Source organism: Zonotrichia albicollis, chromosome 3 (genome assembly GCF_047830755.1).
Source record: "Zonotrichia albicollis isolate bZonAlb1 chromosome 3, bZonAlb1.hap1, whole genome shotgun sequence".
Taxonomy (NCBI): domain Eukaryota; kingdom Metazoa; phylum Chordata; class Aves; order Passeriformes; family Passerellidae; genus Zonotrichia; species Zonotrichia albicollis.
The window spans coordinates 91,174,850-91,200,939 of NC_133821.1; the positions used below are offsets into that span (position 1 = coordinate 91,174,850).

At 41.2% G+C, this 26,090-nt stretch overlaps 1 long non-coding RNA gene across 2 annotated transcripts in view; it reads left to right on the plus strand.

Moving 5' to 3' along the window:
* The window catches only part of LOC102064414 (uncharacterized), a 444,388-nt gene that overhangs the window by 89,130 nt on the left and 329,168 nt on the right, over positions 1–26,090 (plus strand). For both annotated transcript variants that reach the window (XR_003380436.2, XR_003380437.2), the window contains 2 exons: positions 5,907–6,064; positions 15,995–16,140. This is a non-coding gene — a long non-coding RNA (uncharacterized LOC102064414). The remainder of the gene's footprint in view (positions 1–5,906; positions 6,065–15,994; positions 16,141–26,090) is intronic.

A 26,090-nucleotide genomic window follows, 5' to 3' on the forward strand; every position in this document is an offset into this window, starting at 1 on the left:
ACCTTCCTATCTAACACATATTCTCCGACTACCTAATGCATATCTATTTGTGTGACACAATCTTATGCAATGCTTGAAACACAAAGTATTTTTCTTATTAAGCAACTTCTATTGTAGAAGTTGTCTGATGACATTAGTTACATTTACAAAAGGTGAGAAAATGACATCAATACCTTTTATAGAAGTTATCTGACAACATCAGTTGCATTTACAAAAGGTAAGAAGATTCAGCCTGGGGACAGATAATTCAGATTGAAGACATCTGTTTCCTAACCTGTTCTGGTTTTTTTGCACGTGTCAAGCGGTGGAAACTTTTGTCAGGACAATGGTGTCATAGTGTCATGGAAAAGTGACAAGAAAGCCATGTTTTTCATGTGGCCTGTGATGTGAGACACTGCAGTTTTGCTTGGAATGGAAGGGCTCAAAAAACCAAAGATCCTAAATTAGCAGGTGATTTTGTCCTCTTGTTTACCACCTGTTTTCCTGCAAAAGATGCATAACAATGCTTATATATCTCACTCCCTTGGCTATTGTAAAAATTATTTCATGTTTGTAATGCTCTTTGAAAATTGAAATTGATAGGTAGCATAACCTTAATCAGAAATTGTTTTTCTTTTAAACAGGATCCTTATCTTTCCTATAACTTGCCTCTGCTGATCTCAGCTTGTACTTCATGTATTTGGAATTGAATCCAATAGGAGAAGCTTAGATTCAGGGGCAGAATGACCATGAGAGAGGAGGAGAGTTTTGTAAGGTAGAAGATTGCTGCTTGCAGATGTAATCTACAATTTCAGTTGGAGGGCCACATCAAGGTGAAATAGTGCTTTGGCCTAATAGATGCAGTCATGTAATTTTCTGGTCAATTAAAAATCAGCCCAGATAATGCATGAAGTCTGAGGGGAGATTAAATAGACTACAGAAATATCTCAGGGAGCAAAAGAATAGAGAAAAGCTGAGTTTGCTGTGTTGGGGTGGTTGGCGCAGTCCTAGTAAGAGGCAGTTCCCATCCTAGCAAGTTCTCTGTGCTGAATGAATTGTGGTATTCAAGATTGCTTCTACATTAGTGAATAAAATAGCCAGGGAGATAGCCAGGGAGCTACTCACTGGCCACAAGGTCAGCTGGAGTGTCACTGCTTTTGAACGTAAATTCTTCTCCTCTCCCACCCTAACAAGGTCGCCCATCCAAACTGTATATCGGGAACGGTCCCCGGTTATTGCTGGAAGTGTCCAGGCATTGTGTGAGGGAGAGCTGGCTGCCTGGAACAAGTCTGTGCCAAGGACAGCACTGAGCTGAGCAACGGGTGATGCTGTGCCAGTGCTTGGGCCCATGCCCTGGCCCTCTTTGGTTGCCTGGTGCAGTAGCCCATATGCCTCTGACTCTTGGCCGCATCCTACTGTTCCTTCAGCCCTTCCTGGAATTCTTGGCTTGGACTTTTGTTTTATTTGTTTGTCTCAGAACAACACTGCCAGGATCTGAGCTGCCTTCTGGAGCGGGTCAGATCACCCGGCCCATCACTGGCTGCTCAATGAGCAGAGGGAGCCGCGCAGGCCTCGGGAGGCGCAGGGCTGACTGCTTGGCTGGACGGTGTGGGAAGGGTAAAAGGGTCAGTGCCCTGCCTCAACACACACACACACACATACACACACACACACACTTGTGCTGGTACAGACCGTTGTGGGGATGCATTCACAGGGCAATTCTCTGACCTGCCACTTCCCACTCATAGCCAGGCTCTTTGGCTGTAAGAACTCTGAAGCAAGGAAGTGGCTCTCAGCTAATAAAATACCTTCTGTATGCAGAAGGCAATAGGAGATAGGAGTTTGGTAATGATATAGCTTTGAAAATTAGGATGGAAAGTGATTGTGAATCCTAAGTAAATTACTCTAGAAAAACTAATTTTTTTTTAATTTACAAAATGAGACAGTGTCATGTAGATCACTTGTAGGTTTCTATGTGTAGTTACGCATACAAGCATATTTATTTGACAAAACGCTTGAGATGGGATGATGATCTAAAATAAGAGGCTGACTCAGATGACTGGAATTTAATTTGTCAGCAAGCAAAAGTAGTAGCAATGAATAGAAGACATAAAATTACTTTATTAAATTTCCTGCATAGATCTTTTACAGAAGCAACAATATACAGCAAATCAAACCAACTCAAAATATTATAATAGTGTAAAATGGTAGTCACATTTAGCATATGGCAGAGAGAAATATAAAAAACAAACAAAACTCATTGCTTTCTGGAAAAGTGCAGATTGTGTCAGTCATGTTTAAGCTCTCCCAGTTCTCATGAAGTATGAGGAGAAGTCTGAGTGTACAACCTTCTTCTCTTCCTTGAAAGAAAAGCTTTTCAGTACTGCAGATTATCAAGTCACACTTGTAAGTGAGGCACATACTTAACAGATCTCCAGAACTGGGCTGCCTTTTGTCATAGAAGCCAAAGGCAAGTTTTGCATTATCCCAAACCAGCCTTCAAATAATGACATTTGTTGTATGGCAGCTGTTGTTTTTCTTTAGGAGAATGATGTTCACCTTGATAAGAAAAAAAAAAGAGGAAGGAATTTTTTAGTCTTTCTAGCTACTCAGAAAAGTTCTCTTCAGAAACATTTTAAAGATTTTGACAAGTTCTTTTCAAGCTTTGGGGGACTTCTAAACCATTGTGAAATGCAGACTCCTTCTCTTCTATCTGTGACTAAATGAATTAGGCTGCAATCCATATTGATAATAGCAACTGAGAGAGATTAGCAGAAGTCTAGCAGAAATCTAGCAATTTTTAATTCCTTGTATTTTTTTAAATGAGAGAATAAATTTAAGGGGACAAATAAGAGGCTGAGATATTTATTAAATCTAAACTGAATTGGAAAGAATATGATTTCTCTTACAGAGACAAGTAAAAGGCAAAAACCTGTCTAGAAGCTAGGAACAAGGGTTGGGCTATGGAAAATAGAAACCAGCATTCCTTGGCCAAGAAAGCAGATGTTAATCATGAATTTATTGTAGACTCAAGAAGCATTATTCCTATGCAAGTGTATGACCTCTAATTCACCTGAAAGATTCTTATCTGTTTTCCCTCCTAAAGTGTGCATATATATCTAGATTACTCCTACAGATTATTTTGCTTTCTTTCATGCTTCTAAACCTATGTTTTGTTATTGTAAGAAGGCTTTTTACTTGTGGTTGCAAGTTGCTGTGGGTCCTGTCCCAAAGTAGACCTGTTGGCTGTATCCACACTGAAGTTCAGGCATTGTTTTCATCGCGTGGGAGACTCCAAGCCAAGCTGAGGATAGTCAGTGGCAAGCTACTGTTACTGGGGGCAGCTGCTTTGTCTCATAGGGGTACTTATGTGACATCCTTGCAGCACTGTCTGAAGCCTTTGTGCTGCACTCTGTGTGGGATGAAGAAGAGGAAGGTGGCATTAAGTTGTTAACTATACAGTGCCCAAGGTCCAAGGCTTAACAACCCCTCTCCCTGTCCAGCCCCACTTCTACACGAGAAGTGTCTCCAGCTCCTTTATACTTGAAATTTTCATTGCTTAATTTGTATTTGCTTTGGATATCACAAAACCTTGTCTGTGCTTTTTCTAAGGTGATCTTTTGAGTCTATCCCTTAGTGTTGTCTCTACCCCTCTGAAGCCAAAGATTGAGAAGGAAGGAGGGTGCCAGGAAACTGGCCAGCTGTAACTCTCCTTGAAAATGCTGCTTGAGTGATCCTTTGTCTGATCTTGTAAGATATTAAGGCTGGTGGTCCAGTAAGTACAGAGGAAATCTCTGATGATCACAGAAGAAAGGTTAAGGCAGACAGAGTGAAATTCTAAGGAACTGTTTGGGCCTGATGATGAGAGTAGGTAGCAAGCCAGGGGCCTTTCTGAGACTCACCCTGCTTCTCTGGCCCGAAAAACATGTGACTAAGGAAAGGAGCTGGAGAGGCAAAAGGCACAAAAGTCCTTTTCATCCTTGTCTGCCTTTTTTTCCTTTTGGATATACCTTGAGGGGACGGGGTCTTCTTCTTCTCATACATTTAACTGTTGTTGTATGTTGCTTAGGATGACAGGAATGGTTTCTTCTGTTCAGAACCTGAGAGAAATCCTGTTTTAAGAACATCTTTGTTAATAAAAGTGATGGAAAAATAGTCCTTTGATACAAATGGCTTAGACGCTCGTGTTATAGTCACTTTCTTATGACAGTACTCTGTGCGGTACAGTTTGAGTTTCACATGGTTGCCAACCATTTTCCTTGCTTTTTAATGTTTATAAAGCAATTTCAAGTCTGTCTAATTCCAAAAATATTAATACAAATGACATTAAAAGATGTTTCTGGTGCTCCTATTTAGACAGTTCTTGGCAGAAGGCTGGGGAGTTCAGCTAGAGCTGCCCAGGCTTGCCAAAGCCAGCTAAACAGCAGGTCCCCCCTCCTCCTCCCTCCACTACCAAGAAGGGGAAAAAAGTCTGTTGGGCCCTAGATAAGCTTTGAAAATGCTAACAGAAAGAAGTGGAGAATGGTCTAGAGGCCAGATGTGGTGGGGAGAGAGGAAAAGATCTGGACAGTTATGAAATGGTAGAGGGGAAGGGATTTATCACAGGATAGGAGGAAGGACTGTAGAGGGTATTAAAAACAGGCAAGTGAACATTACTGAAAGTTGATGATATTACAAGGGAAATAGCTACTTGCTGCTGGCTGTGTAGGAGGCCTGTCAGACTTGGGGAAGTAAAAGCATAGTGCTTACATCAACATGATTTTTTTCTTTTTTTTTCTTTTTTTTTTCTTTTTTTTTTCTTTTTTTTTCTCTTTTCCTTAATGGCATCTGGTCCTGTGTTGCATTTGGGCATGATATTTAGTGACCTACCTATATGTGACACATTTGCTGTAGGCAGTGTTGGTTGCTGCAGCTGGCAGGGACAGGAAAGCTTGCAGAGGGGAATTCTGGAGCACGGAGAGCCAGTACTATCCAAGCCCTGAACAGCTCCAAACTGGGTACATCAGTGTCAGCACCAGAGGTGTCCTACTGGTGATTTAAGCTGTGTTTTTCAATCTTCCAGCTTGAACTTTAGCTCTTGGGAGCCACTGTACTAAAAAGAAAATGTGTATTTGATTATGAGTGGAAAAGAGTGCTTTGGCCATCTTCAACTGTTTGAAAAAAAAGAGAAGAATTTGGTTTGCCTGTTTTGTTCCACAGAAAAGTGGGGCACAGGAAAGGAAGGAATTCCTGCCCTCTCCAGCCCTGTAGCAGCAAGCTGGGGACAACCTCAAATTGCTGTGCCCATGCAAATGCCACTACCTTAGCCTGGGCTTGGCCACATTCAGTGTTGGCTAATGGCTGAGTTTTTCCTTTATAAAGAACCCTGTCTAAAAGGCCACAAGTCATTTCAAAAGTGAGGGAAGAGACCTAAGTTGTGACTTTCTGGTTCAGAGAAAGGGGGAGAACTGAGTGGATCTGGGCTGGGATGTAACTGGAATCTAGCAAAGGTGTACCTGGGATGAAGCCCAGCTATGGTTCCCTGATTCTCTGCTCCATCCTCAGTGGGGGCTGGATCAGCTCTTGCGCACCAGAACAGGTGGACAGCTGCCAAGGGAGAGCATCCAGAGTGAGGTGTGAGGCAAACAGTGCCCTTCTACTGCCTGCCTGAAACCACAGGAGGCTACGCTGACTGCATGAGCTGTGGGGATCAGCGCCATTCCTGGACAATGCCTAGAAAGGAGTGAGCCAGCCCTAGACCCTCAACACTGCAAGAGCTAACCAAGATGTACATTCAGGGTCTGCTGGAGCAGCCAGTTCTGTAGAGCTTTTACTGTAATGTCTTATCAAGCTGCAACCCATATTTGGGATTGCTCAGATCCTTTCTATCCTTTCTTTGGCACTTGTGTGCTGTTTTCCTGGTAGTAACACTCTGCTCTTTTCTTTAGATCCCAGCTGGCATTTGCTTCATGTGGACAAAGCACAGAAAGTTTTCCAAATCCATTTCAGAATATCAGATGCCCTTAAAGGTTTGAAAGGACTTATCAGTCAGCAACTTTGGAAGAGCATTTCAAACCCACTGCCAAATTAATGGGTCAGCTAAATAGTAAGTGGACCTTTTTTACTGCTGTGCGTCACAGACCCCCTTCTGTTTCACTGGGCTAGAGTTTTATTGCATGAAAAGGGATTGGACTGGATAAACCAACATTCTTTCCTGAGGACCCAGCAGAGCATGATAATCACACAGCATTGTAGGCAACAGAGTGAATAGGAGCAATTGTATCCAATACCTGAGTTATTGGAACATGCCTGCCTGCTCATGTGAGCCAGGAGAGAAAGATTGTTTTTCCTTTCTGAAGAGGGAAAATTGGAGGGAAGCTGTGCCAGAACCTTTCCAGGTTTAGAGAAGTGGAGGAAACACCTGCTACGCCATCAGCATTCTTGTTAACAGCGACTGCATGAGTGACAGAATCTGTCCTTTCCGGGGATGATTCAGACTCAGAAGACTCTTGGTAGTGATGACACGAACGCCTGGTAGCTCCTGAAAGCAGAACTAATGAGCAGTGCCACTCACTTAGCGTATGGTTTGACAACAGATGCACATGTTGGTAATTAAGTATTTGGCTGCATTACATTATTTTATTTTTGGATTTCTCAAACACACTCCCATTGCAATCTCTAGACACATTAGCATGATTTAAAAGCCCTAAACTTCTAACAAACAGAAAAATCAGCATAGGAAAACTATACCCCACTTTCACAAGGACTCAGTAGTACATGGGTCTTCCTGTGTACCCCAAGCCTATGAAATATAAGCTCTGTATGGCAAAACTGTACTCAGAGAATAATCCCAGGGATTTCTTCCATGTTGAGCAGAGTGGTTTCTGTAGTTTCAGATCAAATCAGTACACAAGTCTTGCATCAGGATTTTATTCTGCTGTATCATCACATCCATCACTTGTGACCCAGCAAAGCCTTGGAATGGCTTTGAACTTCATGAACTTGATAAATACCTGAATGCAATTTACCTTGCAGTGCTTAGGGAGCAGACTCAAATACTTCATCTTAGAAGAGATCTTCTGGAATATCTTATTATGTTCTTGCGTGCTAGCAGTTATTTATGTCTACGTGTTAATGCTGACCTCAGCTACAAGTTGCAAAAGATGTACATAATGGTGCTTGCTGGAGCATCTTGCTCCCAAATTCTACACCTTTGCTAACTCAACCTAGATATTTATTAACACTCTCCCTTGGAGCCCAGGCAACATTGTGCTGTATGTCAGATATTCTGGAGGAACAGTTACCCAAGAAATTATGGAAATTATGCTCTCATCCCACTCTACCCGGGTTTCTGTCATGGGTTGTTAAGGAGGAATTAGGGTGCATCATAAGGGCATGATGGAGAAGCATATGACAGCTAGGGAGGTCACCTGGTCCAGGAAAAATGCATGGCATTAGGATTTTTCCTGCAGATTATGTTACAGGATAATAATTTCCTTTTGTGTGAAAGTTAGGATCTGAGCCAACTACAGTGAACTTGAGCTTGTTTTGAGATTCATAAAGCAGCAGAAGTAGTGAGAAGACCTGCTCTTTATCCTGACATTAGCAATGGTGTACAACAGAGGTCCAAGATCTACTGCAACATCCTTGTAAAACCACCTGTAAAGTTGCTAAATATTTTGAGTCTTGCCTAGAAATTCTCAACCTTGTTTTATAATTCAAGGAAATTCCAAGAATTTGTGACCACTGCCTTCCAAAAGCATGGCTGGTCACAGACTGTGCCATCTTTTCATGAAGAGATGAAGTAAAGTCCCTTTGGTTTCCTCTCTATCTTTGTAAGCCTGGTTCTAGAGCTAAAACTGCAAGATGCTTGTGCAAAGACACTGTTTGACTGACTGAGAGGTGTCTCAGGTATATCTTTCTGTTTTCCTATTCACAGAAAGTCTGCCTGTGTAACCAGAAAATGATTACAGCTTAGACTGATGTAGATGTTAGCTACGCTTAATGAAAAAAAGAATTTCAGTCGGTGCTGACACTGAAAAGGGCATTTAGAATTTTGAAGGAGAAAGACAGAAATGAGAGTACTAAGAAAGATGTGACCAGGCAGCTCCACCTACAAACCATAGCCCTCCAGGGCAGTATTCGGTTTCTGCTGTCTACTAGCATACAAAACAGATTACATGCAACCTAGACTGCAGGCATGAGAGTGCTGGAAATCTGTTGCAGGTGTTTGATGGTAAACAGTGTTTATAGCTGCCAGGATGGAAACATTAATGCGTGTGAGTGAGTGCAAGTGGAGGGCAGGCCTCAAACTTTCACCCCATTACCTTCACATTTCGGTTTTGCTTTGTGGAGTACCAGCTCCCTGTGAGTTCAGACTGCTAGTGGAGCTACTATATGATTTTACTTGAGCATGTCCTGTGTTCAAATTTGAAATGCCAGAATCACCTGAGAAGTAGTGGGCTAATTTATGACAGGAACAAAAATATACAATGGAGACTGAATGGAAGAGGATGAGTTCTGACAGGCATGCCTTTACTTTTTCAAGCAAGTATTTTTGCTTGGGTGGGTGGTGCATTAGTTATATATACAACTCATGCTTTTAGCTACAGCAAAATGTGAGAAGACATAATAATAGCTCTTCATGCTAAAGCTTCCTCTTTTTTCTTCTTTTTTTTTTCTTATTTCTTTTTCAGTTCAGTTAGTTTGAGAGTTTAGATTATTCTCTTTCTGAGAACGGAGGGAAGTATTTTTAATACTTCTCAGTGTGAGAGGTGGCTGGGCTGCCCTTAATCTAAGATGAAAATAGCAGTACATTTACTAGGGATTTGGGCCAGAAGATTGGACTTCTCGTGCAAGGCTCCTGATTACTGCCTTGCAGTGCTTCCCAGACAGTCAGGAAGATAAAAAAAAAAACCAAAACAAATCTATCCAAAATAAAAAGCAAATTCACCTTTGAAGAATAGATGAGTGTGAAGGGCTAAGTATGCTTCGCTAGTATTTCTTTTTCCATAGGGAAAACAAGTAGTAGTAGTAGTATAACAAAAAAAGAAATGTGTTTACTAAATTTTTGCTCTACCCACAAATAGTTGACAATTGCTCACAATGAAACTGCGGCATGAGAAAGATTGATGAGACTGCTGGTGTCCTTCATCAGGGCTGTCTGCAGGCTGGGGTGGACAGTGAGGGGGCAAGAGGTGTTTACCACAGCCCCAACACACCCACTGCTGCTGTGTTTTGTGGGTGGAGTGAGTGCTACGGGATGAGTTGAATGATCTTGTTCAAGTGATCTTGTGCAAGAAAGTTAAGTGACAAGCCTGTCTCCTTGGGGTAAAATTTTACCCTGTGCTTTGTCTTTTGGAAAATGCAGTTCTCATTTTGCACCTGTGCCACTCTGAAGTAAAAAAATACAAGAACATAAATGGCTGGTCTGGCACTGTCTTTTGACAATGGTCAATCTGATGCTTAGAGAAAGGTATACAGCAGGAATATTTCCTTGTATATAAGGTATGAAGCAAGAATATTTCCTTATCAATTTCCTGCCTTCCTAAGCCAATGAAGTCTATGTCTAGTACCCAAATGGATATCCGTCTTGTTCATTTGTGTAACTGCATCTTGAAACCATGCACTATTTACAGTGTCCTTTGGCAACAAACTCCTACATTTCACTAACAGTTCTGTTGAAAAGAACCTTGCTCTGGTTCGGTCTCCTCATTCCTGTTTTGTGTCTCTCATTCTCAGTGACAATTTCTTATTCCCCTTCCTATGTCACTTTTTGTAAGAATCCTACCCCTTCAGTTTCTATACGAGGAAATGGGAACATCTGTACCTCCATCATGTGTGCATCTTTGCATGTTCCATGGAGGCTGTGATATAGGGCTGGAGAGGGTCTTTCCAGCTGGGGTTTCTTCAGTATAGGCTTAAGAAGTATAGGCATGTAGGCACTTTTCTTCCTCTTCTCTGAGGGAAATGGTTGGCTGAGGTATGTTTGACCTCAGGGAGAAGTGAAGAAGTCATCGTCCTCCTTTGCTCAATACATGAAGAAGAGGTGTGGGAATGAGGGAGAACAGAGTGGAAACCATGCATCCTGCTCACTTCAGAAGACTCAATAGGTCTCTAAAGTCATCCTATTAATAAAAATGCACCTTTTATTAAAGTGTGGAAAGGTACAAGCACTTTAAAAACCTAAAACAATTTAACCCCAACACCGCAAAAAAAATTCTTGAAATGGAATGAGTTAGAACTGATGAGAGTTCCTGGGATCTGCAAAGCTTCATCCATGCACAGAGTCCTACCTCCTCTGAGCTGCCCCTGGGTCTTCCTGGGGGCTGAGCTTGCTGAGGAGTGGAGGGTGCAAGCAGGCATTTCTACACTGCACAGTCTGAGAGCATTTGAAAATCAGAATGCTCAACTTTAGTTTTTTTCTCCTTAAAGAAAAAAGGCAGATGCTTTAAAAAGCAGACGCTTATTCTTTAATTTGTAGTTGTTAATTCATTTATAAACTACATGTGCTTCATGAGTGATTATGCTAATGTACTTAAGACTATTTAAACCCTTGCACTGATTAGCCTAACCATTCATTGTACAAATAAGATGTTATCTTCAGAATGTGTCTAGCAAAATTCCATAATCACAAACATGTTACTTTATTGAATGCAACTATTGGCATTACTGAATCCAGCCACTTACACTTTATTTTTTAGCATTCTATTCTGTATTATATTCATGTATTCCATACTGATATGGTAGGGCTAGGCTGGTGGAACATATTTAATGGCAATAGTAGGAAGTTAAATTTATATTTCATCCTGTCTCCAAGCAAGAGAATTTGTGGGGTCACACTCACCTCATGCATGCAGAGGAGCAAGTGGACTGTGACCCCTCTGAGGCAGGTGGGATGCACTGGCTCTGTGCCATGAATTAGCACACCATAGCCCTAGCCTCAGTTCCTGCTCTGAGGTCTGCCAGGTGCTCTGGGGCTGCAGGCAAATCACTTAGCCTAGTGAGTCTGGTTTTCCCCATTTGAACAGGGTAATGATGCTCAGCTACCTTCCACACTCACTGCTAAGTGCTCTCTGAGTCATAGGCGTTGTTATTAAAGGTATCTGGAGAGAAGATTTCTTTGGGCACCTTTGTGCTGAAGCTGTCTGAGGCCACTTCTGGGCACATTCCCTTGGGGCTGCCATCGTGTGGATATCATCACTTAGTGTCATTTCTGCATTAAATGATCCAGGGAGTTTAAAGATAGATTAGGGTCTGTGCTCACTCTGTAGTGCTCTGAAAGCAGCAAGGTGCTTTGGGTTATCTGCCTGATACAGAAAACTTGTTGCCAGCTTGCTGAAGGTCTTCTGCCTTTAGAGTCCCAGGATGGGATTCTGCTGGGGTGGGTCAAGGCTCTGGCCTTTTGGTCTGGAGAAGGATCAAACCTCTTTTGCATTCTTTGAGGCAAAATGACAGAGCTCTGTGACATTTTTGTTGGTATATCTTTTTAAAATCTGTCTTAAGACGAACTTAAATTATAAAGGTTTTTGGTTTTGTGTTGCTATAAGACCCTGGCTTGCTGTGAAGTCAGGAGGGAACGTTCGTTTGGGAGGGGGTACAGGGCAGAGTGGCTTGTTCCTTGACTGGCCTGCCAGCATCCCAGCCACATTGGTTATAGGACCAGGGACATACATCCCCCAGGCCCTGGAGAAAGCTGAGAAGGATTGGTGGTAATGATGACAGGCACTTCTAATCCCTTCTGCCCTGGTGTTGGTTTGGGCTGGTTCTTCCTCTGTGAGCTGAGCACTCTGAACAGCAGCCATTAGAAACAGCTAACTGAGCTCTGGGCTTTGTGGGAAATAACTGCGAAGGTCAGATAGTGAAAGTGGAAAAAAAGTCTGAGATAAATATCTATTTATCTAACATTGTAAAACTACTTAAAAAAATGTTCTGTGGATGGAGCTCATGGAAAAAGCTGTTCTATTTTGCTAAAATGTGATGTTCAGAGGCTAGTTTGCTCAAAGGGGCAGCTGCTTATACACATGTAGCCCCATCAAGCAGAACCTCTGCACCCGCCCGTTGGGAATAGTGACACCTGTGCAAGCGGGTGCTGACTTTTGCATACACAGAAGCTGCTTTTAGGGTGGATGAGTGCAGGCACTCCTCCCTGAACATCTGCAGGTGCGGCTGCATGCAAAGAGACAAAGGGAAGTTGAAAGGAGGCAATCGTATGTGCCCTTCATGGCAAAAAGTCATGAGTCACACTTAAAAATACTGTGAGATTCTGTGTTTTCAGGCTTTTCTCTGCAACCATGAAGGCCAGAGTTTCAAGGGCAGGCCTCCAGGAAAGAGGACAAGGAGCCCAGTAAAATGCGGGAGCTGACAACCCTGAAACTTTGCCGGCAATGTCTGAAAACAGCTGCAGCTGAACTGCCCACAGCATAGATTCAGTGTCATGCTCTGTGTCACCATTGAAGTGGAAACCAAGAGACCCTCTGGCTGTCCTTGTAAGAACAGTGAGAGAAGCAAAAAGCTGCATAACTTGTGGCAATGCAACTCCCACAAGAATGGCAGCGCCAATGCAGGGATGTTGCACAGCACCACAGCTTCCTCCGTGCAGGTGTGTGAGTGCAGCCTAAAAACAAGTGTGTGCATGTTCTGCTTTGGCAGATAAGGCATATCAAGGTCATGCAAGCTAGATGCAAAAGGGGTTAAACACCAGCTGCAAAATGGTTAAAAGTTGCATTCTTGCATGTATGTATTCACTGTCATAAGAGAGTGCTTTATTCTGAAGTGTAGAGATGCAGAGAAGGTATGTTGGTTCTTAGGACAGATTCTAGCCCTAACCAGTGAAACCAACTAAACCATTAGCACAAAACCATGCTGCTTTTCCTTTCACCCCATTAATTAGGAGAGTTAAAAATCTTCCCTATTTTCTTGTTAAAAAAATAGTACCAAGATTTGCACTTGTATGGATTTCTCAGGAATTTTTTATGGTCCTAAGAGCAGTATTCCAGGGAAATTTACATCAAAAAATTAGAGGCATCAAAAAAAGAAAGATGAGTAAGAAGAGGACCTAGTCTATGATTTAATTGGAATCAATGGGAATTGTGCCATTTGCCTTTGGTGGCAGCAGAATCAAAGCTGAAACACCAGCTGTAGTTTATTTTAGATTGCTGCCTGTCTGAGATTAGATTTCAGATATCTCCATGGGGTTCTTTTTCTTTTAACTACCTACAATTTATGGCAGCAATACTTATTCTACATGTCTTCCTCTACCAGGGGATCAGCTGAGCCTGTAAGGTCTGTAGGTGAAACAAGCCCCTTCCCTTTTTTTTTTCTGGGGGATGAGTCTGCCACGTGTGAGTCTAAAGAAGTGAGTATTTCACTGCAGGGAGATGTGCCTTGGGACAAGGCCTCCAAAGCTGGGTGACTGCAAAAGTGAGAGGTTTGAGCAAGTTAATGCTACTCAGCACTTCTCAAGCAGATATATGGGAGGAGTGAAAGTTGCAGCAGGCTGATGGCTGAGCTCTAGGTGTAAGGAACTCGTGGGAAAGATGGAGTAGAAGAGCCTGATGTTGCCAAATATATCCATAACCTCTTGGGAGGTGCTGTACTGTTTGTTGTGAAAATAGAGCACAGGGAGAAATATCCTCGTGTAGGGAAGAAGGAAAAATTAAGGCCTGAAGTCAAAGAAAGACTTGCAGAAGACAGCAGAGAAATGTTATCCATCTAGAATAGATGTAACAATCTGTGTAATGCTAGCACTAGTATTTATGTAGCAGTGCTCTTTTGGCTGGTAAATGTATATAGTTGTCTTTGGGTGATGAATGAAAGATAGTAGTCACTCACACCTTGAGAACAAACAAAATAGTTGCTGAGGTGTCAGATCTTCTGCAGCCTCTGCTTGCTCTTTAATAGTGGTTAGTGGGCAGAGATCTCTGCAGGAGGTTTAGAGAATCAGATGGGAAGAAACTAGTGGTGAGGCCTTGAGACACCAGGTGACCTAAAAAATAGATAGCTTTGATGTTGTAGGAAGAAGGAAAATTTTAGAAAACAAAATCCTGGAAAAAACTCATGAATGTTGGCTGAGGGGAAAAATCTAAGGGGCCAGGACAGAAAAGTAATTGCATTCTTACAGAGGTATATATGGCAGCTATGAGCTTTGTAACAACTAGTCAGGAATCACTAAAAAAAAAAAGAGGTGAAGTGCATCTTAGAGAAAATGTTGAGGTTTTCAGAGCTTTAAAGTTGCCTGGATTGCTCCTGCTATGGAGCACTAAATGCCCAAATGTGAGTCATTTTGCCTTACAGATTCACTGAGGTAAAGTGTCATGACTGTGTTTCCTCCCTATTCTTTTTTATCTGGTCAGAGATTAGACAGAGAAATATTAGACATGAAATAGGCACTCAACTCTGCTCCAGTCTTTTCAATGCCTAGGGACAAGCCATTGATCAAGCCTTCCTACTTCAAAGAAATAACAAAAATCCCCAAACTCTTCCACTTATAAACTATGTCCCACCCATGTGTGTTACTGAAGGTGCCCAGAGCAGACACTGTCTGACTTTATAACAGAAAGCAACTGATAGGCAGTTCTCTCTGCTAGAGCAACCAGACCTGAAGAGCTGATATAACCTCCTACAAGCAAGGACAAATGATAATTGAGATGTTTCTACCCCAGTAAACTGTACAACACATGCTCTGCTGTCCTTGGGTCTGATTCTGTATTTCTTGGATGTTCTAATGTACAAAAGATGTTTATAGGAGTTTTGAGCATGTCAGGAATGTAGCTGGGGCTTGAAGTGTAAAGGTGTTAGCAAATTATTGCCTGAAGCACAAAGGCCACCTGGACTTGTGACTGCAAAGTTTCCAGTGGCAGTAACCAAATGAGGTTTTGCTGAGTTACTCTGAGTAGGAAAGATATTTTTGCTTTGCTAAAGAAACTAGAATTTGTGGAGCTAAATATTAATGAGACTTCAAAACTAAAACAAGAGTAACCTATCTCTGCCAACAGTTTAGAGTTGTATCATACTAGAGTTAAAAAACCAAACTTGAACAAAACCCCAAACAAGCCAAAGCAAAACACTTTGTGTGAATTTTCAATTCATTACCACTATTTGAGTGTTACAGGCTTTCTGTAGCTCTTTGAGCCACAAATAAATAGATGGGGTCCATCCCTAAATTATCTTTCCTAGAGTATCATTCCTCGTTTTGGTGTTGATTGCAATGTATTAAAAAATGCTTTGGGAGTACCTGTACATTTAGATACTCTTACTAAAAAAAGAGAGCAATCAGCCGAATAGGTGACCAAACTAGTTACATTACCTGTTGTTCAGCTCAAAAAATCAGTTTCTTTTTAACAGGTTTTCTCTGCATGTTTTCATGAAGGATAATTTTTGGAGGAAAGCTTTTGAGAAGGGAAAATTCTTCAGGAGCAAGACAGATCTCTACGAAGTGAATTTTACCTGTTTATTGTGGACCCAGAGCCTGAGAGTAGATTCTGACATATGTATGAGCCCAGAAGTAAACACAAAGGAGTTTATTAATGTGGGTGGCATGATTGGCATGAAATGGAAATAGTACCTAACATTTATAAAGTGTTGCTACTCTGATTAAATTGAACAATTTTAATGTAATGGTTCAAACAGGCAATAACCTTTTTAAAGGTAGGAAATGAGGCTTATTAAGGCTTAATGACACACACAGGGTCACACCATGAGTTTGAGGGATAAGTGGTTGAATTAGAAGACCTGACTTCCTTTATAATGCTCTACATTAGATGACAATGCATAACAGAAAGAGTGAATGGAAATAAAATAAGACAGATGGTGAATGAAAGGAAACATGCATAAGTGTTTGAAATAAATATATGCACTGGGCAAGAATGAAACTGGCAATTGAAACCTTTGCTCACTTTAAAACACAGTTAAATGTATTTGCTTGAAGTGCATTTTGAGTAACAGGCTACTGAAAGAGATGATATGGCCTATGAGAGAAAGTGAATGCATTTACTGAGGGTGTTGCTAAAAGCTATATTTTTGCCTCCATTTTCAGGAAAGAATAAGGGAACAGATGGCAGAAATTTCCCAAGGGAGAAAAGAGAATTACTAGAGAAGATCAGGATCAGACCTGCACAGGTGATCATGAAATCGAAATGCCTGGAAACTCAATTTCTCAAGGTCGATATAACCCATGCCTAGGTAACCAGTTTCTCTGAATTCTGAGGCAATTGGGAAAACATGAGAAAACTGGGAGGTGCTGGAGGACTAGCAAAAGTGTGAAATGTCAGTGATGACCTAGAGAGAATCCAAGTAGATCAGAGTCTTGTCTGCCGGGTGATTTCTATTTAATTTCTGTTTCTGCATCACACTCATAGCTGGAGTATCTGAGCACCTTCAGTAAAAAGAGCCATAGTGTTTTTGCTCTCTCAGCTTCTCCTCCCAGGAGAGCCAGTGTTTCTTGGAGGGCTCGTTTTAGTAGAATCTTTGTGTTGTTATTAGTGTGTGTGCTGTAGAATATTTGTTGCAACAGGATGAACTGAGAGAGGTGTCTTGTGCCTGAAGTGGAAAATAGCAGGTTAGGGAGGAGACTGCATTTCTCAGTAGCAGCTGCTCCTGGACTAGGCCTAGTTAGGCTAGAATTGCTAGAGATTTAACAAAATAAGGACAGGAATTCCTCCTCCCTTGCATAGCTGTTGATGTTATGTCTAGCTGATTTGTGCCTGCTTTCTCTCCTCTTTGGTGATAAAAGACTGTTTTCAAACATGACCATCTGACTCCAGCTGCACAGACCAATGCAGTTGTGTTCCAGTCCCACTCTAACAACCAGATTTTGTGAGATGTCCTGTTCCTAATGCCAAGGGAGCTAAATGCCCAAACATCTTTAAAATCTGTGTTGACTTTATTCCATGTTTGTTCAGTGTATCGCTTTGCTTTTGCATCATTCAGGTAAATATTGTAGTATGAGAAGAGGAAATATCCACTTGGAGGAGGCTGGAAAACCTGAAGAGGAGTACAGTGAGAGAGCTTAAATAGTGGGATTTTATTATCCACAGTCAGCATGATTGCCTGAGAAATACTGTCTCTACCAAAGAGATTTTTTTTTTTTTGTTTTGGCTTCTCAGAGGAAATGAACTTTTGGTGGATTGATATTGGGCTTAAATTAAATTTACGAATCTTATGGAGTAAGTGGATATTATAAATGTAACACAGGATGATCAAGCTTATTCAGTGCTGAGGGGCAGGTTTCTAGTTTTAGGGAGCCTCTTCCAGACCAGCATCCAGAGTGTTATGTTCAGAACGGCTCCTTTTCCTCTCATCTTAGTGGGTGTCTTAGAGACTTGCCAAGGATGGCTTGAGCTCCAGGAGTTGCTCAGAAAGTGCTTAATTTCCCATCTTGTGGGTGTTGATTCTAACTATTATATCAAATCCTTTTGTCTGGTCACTACTGAACCAATGCTGGGCTTGACAATCATCTTTCTGGATCCTGGTTGCACCACTCTGGAAGAATTAATGGCCAAGTAAGGACAATTTTGGGACAACTAAGAAAAAGACAGATGATATTTTGACCTGGAACTCACAAGTTACTAGCACTGACCAATGAAGTGTGTTAGAGGCATGAAGACATTCCTAGATTTCATATAGCTTCACTTCTGTTTCTGATAAATAGTGATTTTCTTTAACAAAGAGCATTTTTTCTGGCATTAAGCAACCACTTGGAATTTCTGCTGTCCCTTACTCTTACATTGTTTCTAAGTCTAGCTTATAAATATTTGAGGTATAATATACAGCATGTTACTCTCATTTAAGAGGTGCAAGTACCGATGCAGAAAGTCACTTGCCCTGCAAACATGCCTGCAATAAATACCTTATAGAGGGAAAGAATAGATGGAGAAGAGGTCATGCATGGCTGATGCTGACTGAAGCTAAGTGTGTGCCTGGTACAGTAAAGATATTGTTCAGTACTTATCTTCCTTGTGAAAATAATGCTGTTGTAATAGTACCAACATATCCATGTGTGTTACTTGTCTCTCATTCCAGCACCAGCTGGGCTGGTTTGTTCTACCCTGTCACACGTTTTAAGGCATCCACCTGTATTCTGCACAGGTGTCAGCCCTCACTGTGATCACACTGCTGATGCTTCTGACCCGATCTGCATGTATTTTGCTAATGTACTTCACTAGACAGTGCTTCTGGAGGAAGCTTTGCCCAAAGGCACTCCCACACTCATGGCTAGGCAGGGGAATGGGGCCCAGCTGTGAGCAGGGTGACAGGGAAGGCTCACAAGCCTGGGAGTGGCCCTTGCAAGTTTTGCCTTGCACTTGAGAAGCTCCTTCCTGCCACCACATTGCTCACCACGCTTAGTGGTTTAGTGCCACCATTTGCACAGGCCTCCCCCTTCCCGGCAGCATGGGGTGGTAAATTTGTGCTCACACAGCGTCTCAGTCCAGATGAGAGGTGCAGCTCGCTGGTAGGATGCAGGTGGTTGGAGTGGGAGTGTGCAGCGCTCGCAGTCGCGCTGGGTGACACTAACCAAGGCGGCTTCCTCCTCCCACGCAGCGGGCCCAGCGCGGCGCGCTCTTCCTGTTCTCGCCGCTGACAAGATGTGCCGCGGGCTCTCGGTCGGAGTGGGTGGGATGAGGTCACGTCCTCTGCACCGTGTCAGAATGGGAGTGATGAGCATCTCCCACCTCAGCACACGAGGAGTCAGCTTCCAGAGAGGTTGGTGGCACTGGCAGTTCCTGGTGTGCCGTCATACTGATCAAAGTTATATGTTGGCCTACACCAGCAGCAAATTTGTCCCTGGGGCTTTTATCCTTCAGTTGTTTAAGCCATAGTCTTGTGAATGATCAGTGTGGAGTGGGCTATAAAGAAGAAAACTAATTCTATCTCAGTTCAATGTTCAGTATTCTGTGTTCTTTAACATCAGCTGTATATAAAATGGTCAACCTCTTTCCCATCCTATGTCAGGACTTCAGTTTCTTCTTAAGTAGATATGGTGTCTGGCTTAATGTGGGCTGAGGCTGGGTGAGTAGACCTGGTTATTGTATTTACTTGTGTGGTAATTGAGATTGATACACACTGAAATTTCAACAAGAGACAATTTAAATATAATTCTACTGCAGTCCAAGATGCTTCTTTGTATGCTGCCCAGAACAGTGGTTCATCATTAGGACTCCTCAGACTACTGGTAATACAAGTAATAAAGCTACAGTTGATAATTAGTGAGGGTATGTTGTTTGAATTGGGGTTTACAAGAAAAGGTCCCTGCCACAGCACCACGTCTTGCCTACCCTTTCAAGGAAATTTTAAACATTTTTTCTTTTTACTTTTTCTTTTTTTTTCCTCTTAAGTCTCTGTCCTTTTTATACCTGTATCATTGTGTATGATGAGCATCAAGTGTGCAACTCTTTCTAAGCTGCAGACTTGTACTATGGATAGAGTACCAGAAGGGATAATAAATAGAAACTGATTTTTTTTTTTTTGGGGAAGCAATTTACATGTTATGCTTCTGGATCCTAAAGAAAAGGAAGTGTTCTTGATGTTAAAATTGGCTTCATGGCTCCAGTTTTCTCAGCTCTGCACCACCTGCCTCTAATCAAACTGTCCAATTACAGGAAACAATTGTTTTCTTGCTTTCTGTTAAGTGCAGGAATTAATTCGCAAAAGGACTTTTTACCAAATGTTGCTTTTAACAAAACCAATTTCATAATCTGTTTGGAAATAATGTGCTGTTGATGTCCAGTATGCATGTTGGGATTCAAACATATGGTCACCAGGATCCTCAGAAGGTCATTTACAAAATTGTAATATTTATCCTAACTGATTGCAGGGTTTGGAAATCTCTATTGTATTGGGAGAAACTCAGTGGACATTAATAGTTTCACGATTTTTGTGGTAAGCTGAGAACGAAGCCCTGACCTATAATTATCACTTACACGAAGAGCACTGGTAACACAGAAGGGAAATTGGTCTCCCTAGATATGCTTCCTTAATGTGAGACAATGACTTCAGGCTGTTTCTGAGCTGCAAATCTCCCAGGTGAAATCTTGCTGAAGTAGAATAGAGTAGAATAAAAACCAAAGTAAGAGGATCCAACTTTGGTTAACAATACTTTCCTTGCAAAACTCCATCTCAAACTGAACTATACCCTTAGCACGCTCAGTCAGCCCTGCACAATTACATGAGAACATGAGATCACACAGAGAAAGCAAATACACAACATCCACTCTCATTTTAGCTATGATGTTTACATGTCTTCACCTAACAACTGTTTTTTATCTGCAAGGAAACAGACTGATAAGGAAAATACTAACAATATACTCTACAATTTAGGAGCTTACTAATTATACTATAAATATTTGATTGCCTCAAAAACTTCATATGAAACAAAAAAGACTAAATAAGAGTGTGAAGATCTTGAGGTCTGTATGAAAAAAAATATAGTACACTGTAAAATTTCCTTGGGAAGCATAAGGCAATTATTGGAAACTACTGAAGAGAGGAAACATGAGGAGCTACTATTCACTGTCTCATAACAAGAGAAGGTGAGGGTTATTCTATAACATTGACAGTCAACAAATGCAAAACAGATAAATGAGTGACTCATCAGCATTAACCAGTAAGCCTTCAGCATGTGGAATTAATTTCCATAGGAAATCTATATTAAACTGCAGCACAATTGGCAGCATTGCTACAGCCATGTTGAGAGGAGTGATGTACTAAAAACTACTTTTTGTTTCCAAAATGTGTTTAATATGTGTCTGCGTACTTACATACAACTTGTAGCTACGCTAACTGGGTCAATAGACTGCTATATCCTCTGTTAGTTGAATCAATGAGAAGGTATCTGGTATACATCAGAAAAAGCTTTGGAAATTTGATACAATGCCCTACATGAGAATTTATTTTTGTCCTTAAAACTGTACTTGTCTGTGCCTTTATTTTCCTCCCCTGCATTTTCCAATTTTTTTGCCTTTTAAATCAGGATCACTAAGAGAACAATGCTGGAGATTTTCATGTTGGCTGGCTTGTACTGTTTAGCAACTTTTTGTTTGCGTACTGAAGGAAGGGTTGAGGGATATCTTACTTTATTCCTGTTATTTCCAAGATTGCTTTAGTTGCACTTGTCTGGTTGATCTTGCTGCATTTATGTGATAGTGGAGAGGTATATAAGAAAAGAAAAGAAAAAAAATTGGTAAGTGTAGAACAAATCTCCATTGATTTGAAAGGAGAATAAAAGAGAAGGGTAACTTAACACAAAGCAAATGTGGCTTGCAGTACAGTAAAAGCCAGACAAAATCTGAAATGCTGCATAAATAGGGAGATAGCATGTTTACCAATTGTTATTCCTATGATATAGGTGATTGTTTTGCTTTATTGTGCAACCTGTAATATATTACAGTGCTCATCAACATGGTAACATCCATTCTTCATATGATAGATGCATATATATTCATTATGTTAGCCAAACAGGTTGAACAAATACAGTCTGATCAAGCTAGTAGCCTGGCTGAGAAGTGCTCAGGTGTAGTGGAAAATAGGTATGGAGAGATGCAATTCCCAGGACTCTTAACACTGCACTTTGTGTCTTAATCTGTTTTTAAAAGGAGATACCAGGTTTTGTCCTAAATCTTGGGTAATGCAGAGAAAAGGGTTTGAAGAACACAGAAGGTTCAAGGAATTGGATTGTTGCCTAAATATTCTTTATATGCCCAAAAATGAATATAGATATATATGTTCTGTATGATCCAGGTATGTAGGTCTGTATGGAATTTTGATAGCCATAAGAAGCTGGAGTGGTGGACATGAAGGTATTGGGAAAGAGTAAGATTAGTAGGTTGGAATGCAAGGATATAGGGTATGGACATAGAAGATATCCTCAAACAGACAGTGGAAATTCTGGGAATTACCAGGAAAAAAAATTGCACAGTGATAATTCCATCATTATAATACCTTGTCCCTTGTTATAAGTTAACTCTGTTTCTCCTGCTGAAACAGGGAAAAGCTGCCCTCAAATTTCCATGTTTCCTTTCATATATTGCACTTCAATTGTTGTCCACTGTTGGTGTCTTGCTTGAAATGTGGTCATCCTGACAGGTGTGTGTGTGCACAAGTCTGCATGCACAGAGGGACACTGCCAGCCCAGCCTTGCCCTGGTGCCTTGATGATCTCTGTGTGTTTGAGTGCATAGTCAAGATCAGAAAACAAAAATGAAATTGTATGCTTAAAGAAAGAAAGAGGGATAAAAGCAGAATTTTAAAGCACTGGAGATTCTGCAGGTCTCATGGTAACACTGCCCACCTGGAAACATGTGCTGCAAATCCTGTGTGTCTGCTGGCCATCAGCCCTTCCCTTGTCATGGTAGGCAGTGGGCAATCTGCAAGCCGAGATAGAGAACAGTGATAGCCTCAGACTGCTGTCAGGACTCCCTGAAGAGGAAGGAAAATTCTTCACATCAGAAAAAGCTTTTCTCTAGGATTTCTGCTATTTTCAGTTGTTTCAGGTCCTGGTCCCTAAACCCTCCAGTGTGCTGCACTGGAAGGATCTAACACAAGTCTACCTAGGCAGAAGGAATGTACATATTGTCATGATTTCACACCAGCTTACTCTGGGATTGTCCCTGGGCAATACATTTTTTGATTTTTTGATTGGAAGACAAAGGCACACATGAATCACCCAGATATAATCTTTGCTTCCTGCCCTTCACACCCTATCTTACTGCGTATTTCCCACATTTGTCACTAACCATAATCATATTTTGGTGTGGGTCTTGCAACTCATTTAGCTCTATGCATTTTAAATATGCTTGTCTAACTCTCCATACAGGAAGAAAATTGTTAAAAAGGAAAGACTTTTAATATATATGTATCGCATTATTTAGTTGTATAAGAATGTCCATCATCCTGCAAAAATGGCCCGGAGTCCAGCAAGTCCAACAGCCAACAGGTGCCCCCAGATGGCTTCAGAAAAAGATGCAAGAAACATGACCTTTGAGGCAGTGCAGAGCATGGGCTGGGTTATCACTATGTTACCAAAGTTTGGCTGGGTGATTTTAGTGGGTAATGGCCATGCTGCCAAATACACCACCTGGGAGGAGGCTGTTAAAGAAACCAGAGAGCCTCCTTTGGAACTAAAAGCAAGAACAATTGGCCAGCCATCCCTGTAGCAATTCCCTTGTGGGTCAGGATGTTATTTGGGTTTGTATTTAACTGGATTGGTTAAAAATGCAATGAACAAATTTAGCTTTTTTATTCTGGACACTGTGCAAGCAGTTTCTAGAAAGAGACAGAGCCTGCAAGATTACGATAGTGCTCACGTGGCTTTTTGAGTGGGCAGCTGAAACATTTTAAGTAACCAAAAATAATAGTAGGGGACATATGATAGCTTTTTGTTATGTTTTCTATTCCGTAGGACTGTCTTTAGATAGTTATTCATGCTGAAATTCATTGCTTTCACGACTCAAATACATTTTATGACTATCTAACAGCTTGTCTGCATATTGGAACACAACCTTACAAATATCAGCACACAAGCATTTGCAAAATTAATTTAATTAGTATTCTATCAGCTCTGGAGCTTAGCTGCTGTGAATAGGTGTTGCACAGGCAGTATAGTTTAATGGTTCCTGAAGTATTTTAACTCAGGACTCCATTACATACTTCTTCAGCCTGTATGCTTGTGGAAAGAGGGTCACAAAATCTTTCAAGCTGCCCAGCTGTTAAATGGTATGCTTATATTTAGGTAGCTTAGCTAAAATTGGTAGGATGCATTGAAGTATTTGGATGAAAGCTGCTCTACAGAGTAAGCATAAAGTATTATTATTAGAAACATTATTACATTATCAGCAGTGTGACTTACAATGAAAACTCAGGAACTTCTGCCTTTAGGAGATGTGGTTTTTTTCTTTAACAGAAGTATTCAAGAAATATAAAACAGACAAAATAAGGACATAAGTGTAAAACAAATAACAGCGATGTTAACTTTATTAAAAAGCTTCATTGTGGTATCAGGCAGGAAGTGAAACTGCTTTCAAACTGCAAATATTTCTCAATCATTTCATGCACCAGCAATCTTTGTAATAGGTTTTCTGTTGTTTTTTGCAAAATGTTCAGATGAGCAGATAAAAGTTCAGACTCAAGGGGAAAGGCAGTCATTTTTCTTGGATTTCACTAGCCATGTATTTCACTTTGTGATTCAAAGTGACCTTAGAGTCTGTCTCAAGGAGCAGATGTGCATGCTGAAGGTTTGAACCCTAACTATTTTTGTAGGGTCATTCCTTTTTATAAACCAGCAGAGCTGTATGCTGGCAGCCCTCTAACCGGCTTTGGGTGTTGACTCATGCTTGGTGAGAGTTCAGTCAGAGGCAGCTGAAGGAGAAACGGCTCCGAGCTCCCCTCCCTCCCCACCCTGTGCCTGCCATGGCCTCGTGGGATGTGATATGTGCCTGCACCCTGGCCAGGGAGCTGAGGGCCTGCTGTCCTGTCCTCCTGTGGGCTCCTGCTGACTCCAGAGGGGATACTTGCTGTGCTAAATCCTCCCTGGGATGGTGGCTTCCAAAAGAGGGATGGAGGCGACAGCTGCTGAATCCTTCATCCATCCCAGTTCAATCTGCCAGTGAATGTGCACCAACACTTTTAGGTTTTGTGCTACTTGGAACTACTTTCCTGCCTCTGAGTATCATGTTATGTTGATCCCAGAGGGTCAAGTACAAAAGTATTGAGCACTTAGAGACACTAAATGCCCTTACTGGGTGAATTAATGGGCCTTGAGAGTACTTGGCAATGGGACTGCTAAAAAAAACTTCCATTAAACTCTTGCTTGACAGAAGAACAGTTTTTTCATTAAAAACAGAAAGCTAGAAAACTGAAACTTCAGCTATCATATTCATTTCTGCACCTGGGTCAGATGCAGAAGGTTGGATGCAGACTAAGTGCTAATTAGGTATCTCTTGACTCAGTAATTCTTGCTAAAAGTGCTGTGTGTGGGGCATCTAGAAGAGCAGCAGGTGTTGTGGTAGATTTTACTTGTCTAATCTTATAGTTTCTAGACACCACGACCCCAGTTTTTGCATCTTTTCAACAAGCAGTGGTTTATTCTTGTACAAAAATAGAAATAAAAAGGTAGGGAAAGCACATGCAATTAAAAATTTCCAAGGTAATTTCACTTCACAATGTTCAAAAGTGATCTAGTTTGAACATTTTTTGTGTTGCATTTCAGTCAAATTTTTGTCTAAATTTTGAGAAATCGAAATCTTGGTAAATTTAGAGAAGATGAAGTGTTTTAGAAAATCTTTGCAGACTAGTTCTGAGGAAGAAAACACGTAAATTTTTGTAAGAAAATATATGTTAGCCATGTCTACCAGATAATGGTCTGGGATTTGGGAGACCTGGATTCAGTTCTCTGTTCATGGTATGGTTTTCAACATACCACTTATTTTTCCAGTGCCTCACTTCTGAATCTGTAGAACTGGGGTGCTGTATTTATCTTGCAGAGGTGTTGCAGAAATGAGTACTTTGAAGAGTGTGATGTTACTGTGTTATAGGACAGTGAAAAGTTTGAAGCCTATACTTTTGTAGTTCCCTGGATTCCTATTCTTAACATTTTGCTTTGCCAAACGGGAAAATCACAATACTCTCCAAAATCATAGCAATCTGCTGTTCCTGCTCTGTTTGCTTGTTCCAAAGCTTGTAAAGTTTTATTAGAATCTTTGCAGTGACTTCATATACTTTGTGCTGGACTTTAATGACCTCAGGACCCATATGGACCAGTGCATTTATTGTTGTGTGCTGAACATCCTCACATTTCAGAGGCTGATCTCAAGGCTGCTGAGAGCTTGCCAAAGTCTTTCATTAGATACTAGATGCTTGTTTGATATTGACAGATTTCACAAGTGTGACATTAACAGGAATAGAAGCATTAGTACCCAGAAGAGATTGCTGCATTTGCACTGCTTGCTCCTCAAAACTTTTAGGTAGGTAATGATAGTAAAGCCTAATGATACTGTGCTGGAGTGCAAACAGGCTCCTCAGTATCACAATTCATAAAGACACAGAATTAAAACATCTAAAGGGAGGGGACAGAGCCTCTCCAAGCCTTGCAGGGAATGGGTGGCTGCAGGATGTGGTCTGGATGTTCCAGGAGCCTTGATT